Source organism: Balaenoptera musculus, chromosome 5 (assembly GCF_009873245.2).
Source record: "Balaenoptera musculus isolate JJ_BM4_2016_0621 chromosome 5, mBalMus1.pri.v3, whole genome shotgun sequence".
In the NCBI taxonomy this organism is placed as follows: domain Eukaryota; kingdom Metazoa; phylum Chordata; class Mammalia; order Artiodactyla; family Balaenopteridae; genus Balaenoptera; species Balaenoptera musculus.
Genome location: NC_045789.1, coordinates 16670418 through 16683970, shown reverse-complemented (window position 1 = coordinate 16683970; position 13553 = coordinate 16670418). Strand labels below are relative to the sequence as shown.

The following is a 13553-nucleotide window of genomic DNA, read 5'->3' as shown; positions in this document are numbered from 1 at the left end:
TTTATAACTAAGTGCCACCACTTGGCCCCTGCCATCCTGGTATTCCATTATCCCATGCATTTTGGGATTCCAATTGATGGTAGCATTCTGGCCTACATGAACTTACAGTGATCACAGAACCCTTCAGGGATGATGGAGCTCCCCTCACAAATTTATTTGTCACATTTTTTTGTGAAATGTGGGTCCTATGGACCCTCCTAGGATGACTGAGCAGATCTTAACATGATAAATGTATTCTAACATTCCAGTCTCTCTAAGTCTTTGGACATTTTCCTCTATAGTTTACCAAGATAGTTTTGATATTTCAACTTCATTTAGTGTAGTCCATGTTAGGGTCTATCAGACAATCAAGCAAAACAATTGTTAGAGCCCTTTCTAACATCTTCAATCAAACACTGAGTCCAGAATCCCTGTTTGGTGATCCTGTATCAGTAAATGTGGCTTTGATCTAATTTTTTAAAATTTATTTATTTTTGGTTGCATTGGGTCTTCGTTGCTGCACGTGGGCTTTCTCTAGTTGGGGGCTACTCTTCGTTGTGGTGCGTGTGGGCTTCTCGTGGCGGTGGCTTCTCTTGCTGTGGAGCACGGGCTCTAGGCATGCAAGCTTCAGTAGTTGTGGCTCACGGGCTCTAGAGCACAGGCTCAGTAGTTGTAGCGCAGGGGCTCAGTTGCTCCGCGGGGATGCGGGATCTTCCCGGACCAGGGCTCGAACCCGTGTCCTCTGCATTGGCAGGTGGATTCTTAACCACTGCACCACCAGAGAAGCACCCGGCTTGATCTAATTTTATGTTCTTCCCACCATTACCCACACCTTTAAAATCCATTCCCACACATATCCCCCAAATTTTTGTACATTTGTATATACTGAAAATAATCATGCAGTTCTTTTGATGTGTCAGGCACCTTTCATGGGTCACACTTTGTGTCTTCCTCTTTGGGATCTATTAGTAATTGAGTCTAAGTATAAGGCCCAGTCTATAATAGTCCTGTGTAGTTATAGGTCCAGAAACAAAGAGATGGCTGGGGTGGGCCCCTAAATAGCATCAACAGTGCCTTGCAAGGCAGCAATCTCAGGAAGGCGTTCTGCTGACAGAGAAGAATTTAGGGATTTGTCTTCCTTGGCTTCATAGTGATCTGCATATATGATCCCATTTGAATTTTCAGCATCTCACTCCCCAAACAATGAGGTGGGGGATTCAATTTGCACTGTAATCCCATCATTCACAAAATGAGACTCTGACTTTTCGTTTCCAGCTTTATTAAGATATAATAGACATATAGCATTGTGTAAGTTTAAGGTTTACAACATGTTGATTTGATACATCTTATATATTGCAAGAAGATTATCACCTTCACATAATTACCATGCCATCATATAATTATTAATACCATTTCTTTTTTTTGTGGTGGAAAGCATTGAAGATCTCCTCTCTCAGCAATATTCAAACCTATAATACATATTATTAGCTATAATCATCATACTGTATATTAGATCCCCAGAATTTGTTAATCTTATAACTAGAAGTTTCCTCACCTTTGACCCGTATCTTCCCATTTTCCCCACCCCCAAGCCCTGGTAACCACCACTCTACTGTCTGTTTCTCTGAGATTCTGACTTTTGTTTTCAGAAATCTCAGCCTTGTGGCAACAGGAGATAAAGGTTTCTTTCAAGGCAGATAACAGAAGCTTTCAGGTCATTTATACTCAGCTGAACCTGGGAATTTGAAACCCTGAGATAATCCTTTCCTTTCCTTACTTTTCTCAGCACAGTCAGGAGAAATATTATCCTCTTAGCTTGACTACAATATTCTAAAGCATCAAATACATGGTCATGTAGAACATTCCCTTCGTTACGTATTTGGTTAAGAGTATTCAAGGTGATATTTTGTCTATCTCTATTGCCAAATCATGCCTTGGACTACAAGTGCCATTTTTACCACTGAAAATAGTAGAGTCATTAGTCTTTGGAATCTAAGCAGAGTAGAGAAGCAGTTCAGCAAAACCCAGAACCAGTTTTAGAAAACTCATCCTTATCATGCTATTCCTCCAAAACCACCTCGTTACTAAAAATCTGTTGTCAGTCAGGGTTCAACAAGAGAAGCAGAATCAGAAATATATGTTATCTATATAAAATGAGATTTAATGGAAAGGATTGACATAAAATTGTGGGGCTTCTAAGGCCAATTTAAAATCCAAAGGACTGGTTATCAACAAGGGCAGGCTAGAACTCTTGCACATGAACTGAAGCTGCTAGCCACAGGCAGAATTTCTTCTTCTTCAGGAAACCTCAGTTCTGAAGGTTTGTTCAACTAATTAATTTATGGCTGTTCAACTAATTAATTTATGCCCGCCCAGATTATCTTGGATAATCTCCTTCAGTTAAGTCACTAGTTATGGATCATAAATCACATCTATAAAATACCTTCACAGCATGACAAGATAAGCGTTTGACTAACTGGTGACTGTAGCTTACTCAAGTTAACATATAAACTGTCCAACATAATAGAGAAACAGTTTATTATTCTGAAGACTGGTAAATAGAGTAAAATAATCAAACATTGATACTGCTGTTTCTATAAGAACTATACCAATAGGCACATAATAGGTGTGGGGGAAGTGTCTTATAAAAGTATACCAAGCAATATTGAAAAAAAAAATGATAGAATAGAATATCACCATTTAGCAGCCCCGATGAATTAATGGATGTGGGCATTGAGCACAAATAAAAATGAGGAAAAAAAAAATCAGACGTGCTCGCTTCAGCAGCACATATACTAAAATTGGAACGATACAGAGAAGATTAGCATGGCCCCTGCGCAAGGATGACACGCACATTCATGAAGCGTTCCATATTTTTGAGCCCTCGCACAGAAACGAAGACCCAACACAGCCAAAAATAAATATAAAAATAAATAAATAAAATAAATAAATAAAAATGCAATAAAGAAAAAAAATCAGACATTGTCTGTCCCTGTTCTTGATGAACAGCCATTTATAACCTTGCCAAAGAAATGAACCTGAGTCTGATCAGGTCTCTATATTCAGCTGCCAGTATACTGAAAATGCAAAGGAAAAAAGCACATTTTGAACTATGTTGCGCATATAAAAATAGCCAAATCCAGACTGTGGGAAATTCTTTATATCAAATAGCCCAGGTTCATCAATGGATAAATTGTAAAGAAATGAAAAGGATAGGGGTTTATATGTTAAAATTAATCTTAAAAACTATCATGTTTTGAAAGAACAAAACTATAGCCTTTAGGTATCACCCTTGGATGATAATCTGAAAAATAGCTGTTTATATGATAGATTGTTTGTACTATAGTTATATAGAGTATCAACTTCAATGTCATACACTTTCATGGCTCTCCTGATAGGAACTAGTTCTTCTGCTGTTTGACAGATGAGATTCTTGTCAATTAAGATATTTTGCTCAATGGATTCTTAATAATGGGGGAAAAGCCAACATGTAAGTTATTATCAGGTCCTAGGAAATCTAATAGTTTTGATATCTATTGTTTTGTGATGTTCAACACCCATTATACCCTTTTTTATTCTAAAAGCAGAACCATTTATTTTTGTGAAAACTTATCTATGTAGAGCGGACCCCATCACTCCCCATTCATGGTTTTGGGGCCATTATACAGGTGCAGTAAATCAGAGTTCATCAACCCTAAGACGCAGTAACTGATACAGGGAAGAGATGGGGATTCATTACTCAACAAATATTTGTGACAAAATTAGACCAGAGTTCTTCCAAGGACATGTTTTCATTGCTCTTCAATGTCCCTTTCATACTGGCACTGATAAGCTGTTAGGATGTAAGTCTGGTCCTGCCAGCAGGTTTTCTATCAACTGTATGAATAGAGAATTTGAGTATAAGAGAATCTGGCCTTGATGTCACTGATTTCATGAATCTAGCAGTGACTGAACCCATGGACTGTAGTCTCCCAGTTTAAATTTGGTTCCTATTTTTTGTATCTAAAAGATTTTTCAATAACATATTGTGAATATTTGAAGATTTCTAGAACCTAAAAGGACACATAGACTATAAAACTATGTCTTTGCTAAAGACTATGGGACATGGATTTTATGTGATGCGAGAGAATACAGTTGGAGGAAGATTTGAGAAATAACTTCACACTGTAGTATATAAATGTGTCTGTAAAAATGTGTTTCCAAACTTTTGTCTAGTAAGATGTTTACAGTTGATAGAATGTCTTGAGATTCTACAATGAACATACTGAAGTGACTTATCCAAGGTTACAGAATGGTAGGAGTGCCTCGATAAATAGAACACATTTGCTCTTAGAAAAGAACACGAAATCAACCATTTTCAGTGTACAGTACAATCTACTCAGACAACTATCCATTGAAGCTTCAAATTAGTCTTTTCTTATTCACCTTAGAGAATCACTTACTAAATATAGTTTTTCAAAATGCATATTGTATTAGGATACTATGGACATAAACATGTCTGAAAATTTTATTTAAAAATCTTTAAAAAGAAGACATCTCAAAGTTGCTAAATGGTAAACAGAAGGTAAAATATTTTTAAAGTTTATGCTAAAATTAGATCCTTTCACTTATTTTATTTATGAGAATTTATTCACCAGTATTATTCCACAGAGGTAATGCATTTTGAATTTTAAATATTGGCATTATAAATTATAATATCTGTCTTCAAAAGGAAAACAAAAAGAATGATCTTTTGTAAAAATATTTCTTTAAATCTACAGCACTCCTCTTTTGGCATGTCGAAATAGCTGTAACTCAGAGGTAAAGAAATATATGCATATTGATAAAGCATTTATTAATATATAAAACTACAGTAATTCCAGAAGGCCTGCTTTTGTAAGCACTCTAATACATGGACAATTTCCAAGAAGTGTTCTGAAGTCTAATAATTATCAGCCCAGATGCTGGATTGTGTCTGGGTGGGACAGGTGAATGAGCTGTCACATGCAACAGAGTTGCCAGTCTTAAACCAGCTATGACTCCTCTCTGTACACTTCTCTCTCTGGGGCATTAAAAACCTCTTAATTAGCTTCTGTTTCCAAGCAGGGCTTCACTTTTCATGATGTTACTTTATTTTGTTAGGATTATTAGATTCAAATTGACCTTGACATTTCATTTATTACAATAAGTACATATATTTATGCAATATTTAAATTCAAGTTGTTAACCTAAGATAAAATCAGAGGTTCATTAAAACATAAATGTCCCTTTAATACTGAAACAAGAATTTGTTATACGCAATTCGGGATTGTGCTGAGATATGATAAATTTATCTGAAAAAGCAAACCTATTCTTGAAGACTTAACAAAATGTTAAAAATACATAGGAATAACAAAGAGGGTAGAAATACTATGAACCTATATTGCTGGTAAAATTCTTGAATAAATTCTATACTCCCACAATGGCAAAAAAAAAAAAAAATACTTGAATTAAGACTATATTCTACTTAGCATAGAGAAAATTTAGAAAAACTGCCATATGATATATACCAAAATGTTTTGAGTTCCCAAGGGGGAAAGCATTACACCAGTGCAAAATATTTAGGTATTTTTCTGAGCCTGGTATTTTTGAATAGTTTAACCTAAATGCATTTTTATTATATAGTATCAATTTCAACTTACTTGAAATTTTTCACACAGTAAATTTCAATTTGAGTCTCTATCTTCACTTAGGGTTCAGGATCAGTTAAAATGTGACAGCAAATTCAGCTGTTTATGAAAGTAAAGAGCCAATCGTCATTTACCTTTACAGATATTAATAGTGTGTTTAACAAGTAACAACATGCATCCTCCTTTTAGCAGAGATGTTGCTTACTAATGACATCTCATTTCTTTACACAGCAGGGCCTCTCATTCTATTTGGGCATAATGATTGAGCTAACATCAGTTTTTAAGAATGTATGTTATCATTATTCATTACAGTACTGCACTGAAGTTTCTTTGGGAGGCAATAAAGAACAAAATGTATATTTTAAAGACCCTCATTTTCCCCCTAAATGCTTGAATTAACCTGTAGTCTGTGGTGTTCAGAGAATTGAGTTATGTACTAAAGCAATGCTTCTCTTGGAGTACATCGCGCCTGGAGATTGGGCTCTGATTAGCCTTTGGGTTTTCTAATACAGTCTATTGATTTTCTGTTACTGTAGCTGCCTTCGGATTTTGTGTGCTGGTACAGGGCTTCTGTCTTTTGCATGAGAGAATGATGAATGGTTGTCTGCGAGGCTCCAAGCACATACTTATTTCCTCTTCAATAAGGACACCCGTCAATATCATTTAAGCAGAGAAAAACAGTAAGGAATCCAGCACACTTATGGAACAAATTGAGTTTTCTTCACATTCTTTGTTGATTCTAACTACTAAACTATACACATCCTCCAAAAATTTGACAATCTTATTTGGTACTCTTAAATTCCCTTACTCTTATGGTGAGAAAAGAATAAACTTTCTTTTAACGGTAAAAATGCAACTTTTGTGAAAGTATATTTTAAAAGCAATCTCATTTTTATTTTTCAGTTAGCCACTACATTGATTTTAAATGCAAACAGACTAGGACTAAGAAATAAAGCAATATTCTGAGCACATTTTTTTTTAATTAAGATAAATAAGTACTAGACATATAATGTACAAAATGATTAATGTAATTAACACTGTTTTGTGTTATATATGAAAGTTGTTAAGACAGTAAATCCTAAGAGTTCTCATCACAAGGGAAAATATTTTTTCTTTCTCTCTCTTTTATTTTGTATTCATGTGAGGTGATGGATGTTCACTAAACTTACTGTGGTCATCATTTCATGATGTATGTAAGTCATATCACTATGCTGTATACCTTACACATACGGTGCTGTATGTCAGTTGTATCTCAATGAAATTGGTAGGAAAAATCTTATTATGAATGAATGTACAAAATTATAATCATCTAGAACTTCCTACACTTTACACTATAAAAGTTCATTTCAATGTCAACTGACTCTAATTTTTTTTTTCAGTAAGAATACAGCATTGTCTTAGATCATATTCACTACAAGCATAGTCTGAGAAATAGAATCTTGGGCAAGTGATGTTTTGAAGAAGTGGTCTGGATGACACCTGTAGCAAGTGAGGGAAGCAAAATAAGTCAGGGAAGAGCTAAGCACAGATGTGGATGCAGGTGAAGTCTGGCCTCTGTCTCATTTCATAGGGAATCCTGGAGTGGGAATGGTGCCACTCAATTGTCCCACCTTGAAGCAAGGGCCCCGCCTTTTTTTCACGCTTGTCAGTAAGTCATTGGTCAGAGGCTGCATAGACGTGGAAGGGGAGCATAATTCCCTAGATTATTTCTTCGCCAAGCAGTTCCCATCAGCAGAGGGCAATATTCGAGAGAAGAGGCAGCTGCAAGCTGCTAGCAGTCAGCACTCAAGCAGCTGAGAGACGGGTGAAAGAGCCCTCAAAGGGGACCTGAGCAGGGCAACAGCAATGCCTGCTGGTCACATTCAGATTCACAGTCCTCGTCTGACTTGCTCCCACATAGATAGGCAAAGATTGAACATAGTACCCATTGCCTTTAAAACAGGGATCTGTAAAAGGGATGCACAGTTGGCTTACCAAAGTAATGGTGGTTTGAAATTGTAGTTTAGCATATAAATTGACCAGCAAAAACATTTGCTTTGCAATTTATGGATAAAAACCACAGGGTGTTCTGCATTAATTGAATCCACATTTTTACACCTGTTTAAAATATTTTTACAATTTTAATATTCAGTAAAGTATAACTAAAATGATTCGATTGCTGTGTTCCTGTTATTAATTTTTGTTCTTTCAAAGAAACCCCATAAAATGCAGTATGTGCTGTTTCAATGTTGTACAGGGAAAGAGGATACAAAATGATCTACCTCTATATTTCTCAAGTTCATTTAGGAGATGGAAAATACTAAACAAATACTGTAATGGTTCAAAAGAGTAGTAATTATGACAGCAACTGAAATTTAGTTATACTTTAAAAAAATTTACCAAATTGTTTATGGAACAATGAATTTCATAGCTTCTGAAAGTTGGAACTATCATACTATAGTATCACAGTCCTTAAATGGTACATGAATCCGGGTTTTCCCACACACGAAATCATCCTCAGAATAAACTGAATTATATTCTAAGGAAGAGGTAGATTAAAGCAATCCAGATATGCTTAGATATTCATTTAGAAGTATTGTTTTGCTTCACAAAGAGTTGGTTTTATTGAAAACCTAGCTCCATGTCATTTTTTTCCAATACCTTGAGTTTTTAGTTTTCTTCTTTTCTTTTCACCTATAAAAATACTTGGTGTATTCTTTGCTCAAATTCTCAAATCACTAAAATAAGGTTTTTATATATGGTATTTAAATTTTTTTATTGGTGTCAAATACTCTGACTTGCTGATACCAGAATATGAAATTACTGGCTATTGCAAATGATAGATTCTGGAGTGATTTCAAGTCACAACAGGATAGTGGATGAGCTTGTGCTTTTAGATCTTTCTCCAAGCAGATGACTCAAAGTATATAAATTAATATCAATCCAGTTTTGGCTTGGCACCTTGGTATTTATTCTACACAGGAATCTGTAATATTGATTACAAGTCATATGAAGTTAGACTGATATACTTCCTTCCATCTTCTTTCCAAAAATAAATTATGCCAGAAATTCAAGGTTAATGAAGCGAGCTCATTATAATATACCTCTTCTGGGCATTCTTTCACGTTAGTTAAGTAACTGAGGAAATTAGACAAGTGGAGGTATGAAATGTGATACATGCATACACATTCCTCAGGCTAAGCTGATGTAAAATTATTTGACTTCATTTCCTACTTGTAATAGAAATGACAAGGTATGCTGATGGACTAAGTCCAACAAACTTCAATGTGGTAGGGTATCAACTAGTCAAGTTCACTCTTTGTCAGTTAGTAGAACATTAATATAGTAGCATATGGCATTTTGTGAATTCTTGAAGAATCAGTGCAAACTTCAAGAAAGGTAATATTCATCTATTGCTGATTAAGATCAACTGTCCTGCTGTAACTTGTAATATTAACCAATTGAATTTAGTAATATTAACCAATTTAGTAATATTAACCAATTGAATAAGGGATATACATATTCATTGGTATGCTGAAGAGCACAGACTGAGGCCACTTGCAAACTTGGTCAAGTTACTTAAACTCAATATGCCTTAGCTATCTCATATTTAGTATAAAGGTAATAATAGTACACTCTACGTGGAGCTAATAGATGTAAAATACTTAGAAGAATACCTAGCACATATAGGTATTAGCTATTAATATTCAGCAATAATCTTAAGAAAATTATTAAGGATGTATACAAAAATTTCCTCAAGAATATTTAGTGTAACATTATTTGATACAGTGGAAAAATATAAATAACCTTCAGGTCAGAACACTGATGTTTGAATGATTACGTTAAATCCTAAAGTTGGAACCCTACACAGCCATGTAAAATGGCATCATAGAAATGCATTTGTGATATAAAATATATTAATATTATAGTGCCAAGATAAGTTAAAAACAGTATATGAAACATGACTTTAATTTTATTAAAATTAAAAAGTAAATGCATACAGATACCCTAAATAATTTTAACAGTGGAAACACAGTGATAAGATTGACTATTTCAGAATGTAGATATATGGATAATTTTATCTTTTTAAATATTATTGCACTCTGGATTTTTTTTTAAAAAATGAATTTCATTTTAAGAAAGAAGTCAATTAATTTAAAGGTTTAAAAACTCTCACAAATTGTGCTAAACATAGTTTCTAATCTGCTAAGTGATCTTGTAGAGATATACCTCTAAATAGGACCTTTTTATATAAATGATGTAAACCCAGCTAATCTGGGCTATTTCTATATGAGATAAGTGCCTTCTACAGAAAGTCTTCTGTTTTTAAATGTAATAAATGTAAAACTCTATAGGGGATATAGGCTAATAATGAGAAATCACTGACTGGCTACACTTATGTCTTGAAGCAATAAAAATGTCCCCTCACATTATATTGAGCAATCTAGAAAAACAGAAACCTGATAGCCTTTAGCTGAGACTAATGTAAACAGCCGCCATTATGTAACCTACAGTGCTCAGTAAGATGGCCTTCTGTTGGCAGAATGAGCAATGATCTTCAAGAGTACTAGAACGACTTTTTTTAAGAAACTTATAGACATACATCCTGAATTTTTCATGTACTCCTCAATACTATCAGAGAATATTGTTTTACACAAAACAGTTTCATTGCCCATGGAAAAATTCTGTGATGTGTCTACTAGTGAGAATTTAAGCACATTTACATAACATTACCAGAATACATTGAGAAGGTAATTAATTCTTCAAGCAGTCAAAAGTGCACTTGGCATTGGTTGTTTATAGAGAAGAAAACTTGTAGCATGCCTAAAAGTTAAAGACAAGAAATGTTATTAATGAGATGATTTCACCTTGAAACACAGAATAGGAGAAGAAATCCATCTATGAGAAATCTAGTAAAATTTTCAACCATGCCACCTTGGAAAGAGCACTAGTTGACATGATTGAGCCTTTATTTAAGCAAGGGTTATTGTCATCTCAGCTTCATCTATTATTTCATTCAATCATTCACTCATTTATTCCTTCATTCATTTACTTAGTTATAGCAGACCATTGCCAGATGAAGAAACAAAAAAAAAGCTCAATTAAAGCTAGAATCAAATAACTTACAACATGTCACCAGAAGTTACTACTAAATTTTCAGAGTATGGATTTTGGCAGCAGATAAAGAGTACCTATGCTTTAGTTTCCTTAGAAATGAAATTGGATAAAGCCAATTAAAGGGGGAGGGGTCGTGAAACCAAAAAGCTAATGCCTACTGATTGATTTAAAGGAAACTTTGATTCTGCTGAAGATGCAAATATCAGTATCTCAAAGTTTATGACTTTTCCTACATTTAGTTTCTTCCCCCTTCCTCCACCCCTAACCCTGAATATGGCTGGAGAGCTGACAAATGCACACAGTACATTTAGATGCCAAATACCTGGAAGCACGTGTCAGCCATGATTATCAACAACTTGTGCTACATGCCAATTTATCCCACAGGGGCTCTGGGAATATGTGCATGTTGTTAGTCCACAGTGCCAACAAACCATGTGTAACCACAAATAGAAGCAGAGCCCTTCTCAGATCTAATCACACATTTCAGAACATGACTTTGTTTTTGTTTATATACCTTGTATTTCAGAAATAGGTTTATGTCTATCTCAAGGAAAAATAAAGAGGCTGGGTCTGATCATATATCTTTCTGGGAATTATTCCCAGAAGTTATATACTGAAACTGAAAATCTCTTCCAAAAACTATAATTTTCAGATAGTTAAATGGGCAGAATATCAGCTTGTTATCCATTTGCTTATTAAAAAGCAGATCAGGAACATCCCTACCCATCTTTTAACGATTATTGTCTAATATTTAATTGCCTGCTCACTGCCTTCTTACCCAAACATAAACCTTCTTTCACACAAGTACAAAAATCTGGAAAACCCTCCTCTGAATTAAGTGCTTCTTTTAATGAATAAATAATTCATGAACTGTTATCTTCTTCATGAAAGTTTTTAGCAATTGGATAATATTATGAATGTTTTCCTATCACCACCTACTATAGTTTTCAAAACTCATACTTCACGTTTTGCTAAATTTGCAAATTATGTAAATATAATGGGTTTCACTTTATGGACTTAACATTTGTGACAGGTCAATCTCTCAGTTATCAACATATTTGTTAATTCTCGCTTATTAGAATTTCTATTTTAATTTGCAAAGTCTGAAATTAAGGTGGTTGAAAGGAAATAAGCTAGTTGATTTCTTCTGAAACGTATACAAGAGATGTTTACTCAGTTCACTTGAGCACCAAGAAATCTAGTGAAGAATTGTTAAGCTTAAAAGGATCAGTGAAAATAGAGAAAATCAAAGTAAAAGCTATCAACCCATCAGTGATCTAGCTCTCTTTCACCTCATTATTATTGCTCTTTTATACTTTCTATCAATTTAAATTTCCCTGCTCACATTCATGTAGCTGACCTTGAATTATTTACTTAATTTCTATTAGCTTCAAATTGTTCATCTAAGAGGATTGTATAATAGAATTGTTGGAAGACTAAATTAGATAGGATATGTGAAGTAGCGAGCATATTGTAGACTTCAATAAATGGTGGTCAATATCTTTTATTTCTCCTGTTTTTCATATAAACACTTATCTCCCACTCCCTGAAATACACAGCTCTAGATGCAACATTATAATGTGTGTGGGTTTTTAAATCTAGGTTCACTTACTCTCCTGCAGATTCATTTTCCTAATTATTAGTGAATGGGGCTACTGATTAATATATAACCATACTTCATAAGAAATCTTGTTTTAAAATATCTGTGTTGGTTAATTGATATAATTCAAAGTTTTTCTAATATATGTAATTCAGTAATCTGGGTTTTTTTGTTTGGTTGGTTGTTTTTTTCTTGGTGTTCTGCTTAACTTGTGACTAACTGCAAGCAACCAGACAGGCTTTGTTGAGTATAAACGACTTCAAATGCCTCTCTCTCCACAGCTTGAAAGTCCCTCGTACCTCTGGGAAATGACACATTAAACATATAATAGATAAAGCTTTTATTCTTTTTCTAGGTTATGTTAAAGGTGTCTGTAAGGGAAATTGAGCTACCTTTATTAAACTATTGTGCAACTATAAAGACAACCCATATTTCAAAGGACTTGGACTTTATATCCTTTCCCTGAACAAAAGTCAAGATGTGAATAAAGTCATGTCAGTAAATTTAAAGAAAAATAATAATATAATTTCAACCCTCTCTCAACCTCATTTTTTTTCTAACATAAATGGAATGGGGGCATAAGTATGGGTTCATAATTATTAGGAGTGTGTCTCTAGAGAATTTACTGGAACTCCTTGACGTCTGTTACCAATTCTGCAGTTTGGGGTAAGAACAGCATATCAAGCTTGTTTTATGATTACTAAATAAAATAGTGTTCAAGTACTTGGAAGATTATCAGTATGCAATAAATGTTAAATGTTAGTAAAGGGAAAAGTTTTAAATAACATGAAGAAAGTAATCTGGTATCATGAAATTAAAGAAAATAATGTAGATATATGATTATTCTGACACTAAAAAGTGCTTCAGGAAATGGCCTGCCAAAGTTTTTATCTGTTTGTCCTTTTTTTGTTGTATTGAATGAATAGCCAGAAATTTTAAGAAGCAATAGTGATTGAATATAGGTTGTGTTTGATGTATATATAATATTGTTTGATTTCCCATAGAGAATGAGATTAGTATGAGAGAACACCTTTCATCACTTAAATGGTAAAGGAAACAGGGACAAAGTCTTAAATATACAATACTTGCATATAAGTCTTTTCCAGTGAATTTGGAATTTAGGATGGACTAAAGGACATATCTATGATTTTCTTCAAAATGCTGCAATACCATTTTATTGAGAATATACTGAAAGCTCTTTTGGAATCAGTTGGATCCATGTCTTTAGG

At 34.1% G+C, this 13553-nt stretch overlaps 1 non-coding gene across 1 annotated transcript; it reads left to right on the top strand.

Moving 5' to 3' along the window:
• The first annotated feature begins 2750 nt into the window (after positions 1-2750).
• Positions 2751-2857, top strand: LOC118896233. Its single transcript, XR_005020139.1, has one exon. It is a non-coding gene; the product is annotated as a U6 spliceosomal RNA (small nuclear RNA).
• The last annotated feature ends 10696 nt before the right edge of the window (positions 2858-13553 follow it).